General features: G+C 55.5%; 1 protein-coding gene across 1 annotated transcript in view; it reads right to left on the bottom strand.

The window, feature by feature from the left end:
• Nucleotides 1-1,188, bottom strand: part of ADAM12 (ADAM metallopeptidase domain 12) — a 286,161-nt gene that overhangs the window by 68,316 nt on the left and 216,657 nt on the right. The gene's annotated exons all lie outside the window — the stretch shown is intronic.

Here is a 1,188-nt window from a genome sequence, read left to right as displayed (position 1 = left end):
GTGTAGTCTCAGAAACCCACGGGGGCAGTGCTGCTTGTCCTGTAGGGTCTTTATGAGTTGAACCGACTCGATGGCAGTGAGCTTTGAGTTACATAAAATTGTGTTTTGCTGTGTTTTATGTTATGGTGTGTGATGCTGTTACATTACGCTGTTGCTATGCAACATTAATTATCTATGATGTTTCATTATGTTATAAAACCATGCCTATTAACTGTGCCTAAAACGATAACATATTATCATTATGCTATAAAACTATGCCTACTAAGCTGTTGTGCTATATTATGTTGCGATGTGACATTATGCCATTGGGACAACATGTTGCTATGTGACGTGCTTTGGTGATCTTACTCGAAGCGGTTTTCCCTCATTCTCACGGGACTCCTCACTCTGGAGTTTTCCTGCTTACTTTCAGCTCCCCCCACTTCCTGTAGACCCCCACCCCCGCAAGCTTGAGCATCTTGATCGCTGGCAGATGGCCCCTGAGAAGTGCTCGGCACTCATCGGCTAGCAGAATGGACATGGCTGTCTTCTCAGAGCTGGAGAACCGGAGGCAAGCAGGCAGAGCAGGAAGCGGGAGGACAACGCGTGCCCCTGGGACCCGACACCGTCCACCAGGGACTGTCCTCTGCTCTCGCAGAAAGGCGGGACGCCAGCGATGAGAAAGACAAGGAGCTTTGGCGGAAAACAGCCCACGGAGCGTAATCTTCATCAGGATCAACTGGCTGTCCTTCGAGCCGATCCCGACTCGGGGCTGCCTGGGCTGGGCAGGCCGCGGCTCTCTTCCACGGCATTGCTGGGGATTTCTCGGACGTTGAGCTCCAGGCCGGTCTGGCTAGGCACTCTGGGTAAAGGCAAGCCTCCAACCCTCTGCTACTGGCCGGGCATGTGGCTTGCTTTCACTCCCCAGGGGACCCACAGGAGCCCTCAGTCCAGTGGCCCAGCGCTAGCTACGGAGGAGAAGGTCGGCGGTTCAGACCCGAGACTGGCTCTGTGGGACAAAGACCCCTGCTCAGCTGCTCCCGTGAGGACTGCAGCCAAGGAGACCCCCAGGGCAGCTCTGCCCTGCCCTGTAGGGTGGTGGCTGTGTTGGGCCTGGCAGCACACGCACACGGGAATTCCAAGTCAAGAAGGAGACCACAGACACGTGCCCGGAGAGGAGGATGGCGATGGAGGGGGAGGGGGAGGGGG

This window comes from Echinops telfairi, unplaced genomic scaffold (assembly GCF_000313985.2).
Source record: "Echinops telfairi isolate 266 unplaced genomic scaffold, ASM31398v2 ScPeMD7_70;HRSCAF=299, whole genome shotgun sequence".
NCBI lineage: Eukaryota > Metazoa > Chordata > Mammalia > Afrosoricida > Tenrecidae > Echinops > Echinops telfairi.
The sequence above is the reverse complement of the archived record's forward strand: the minus strand, read 5'-3'. Positions and strand labels throughout refer to the sequence as shown.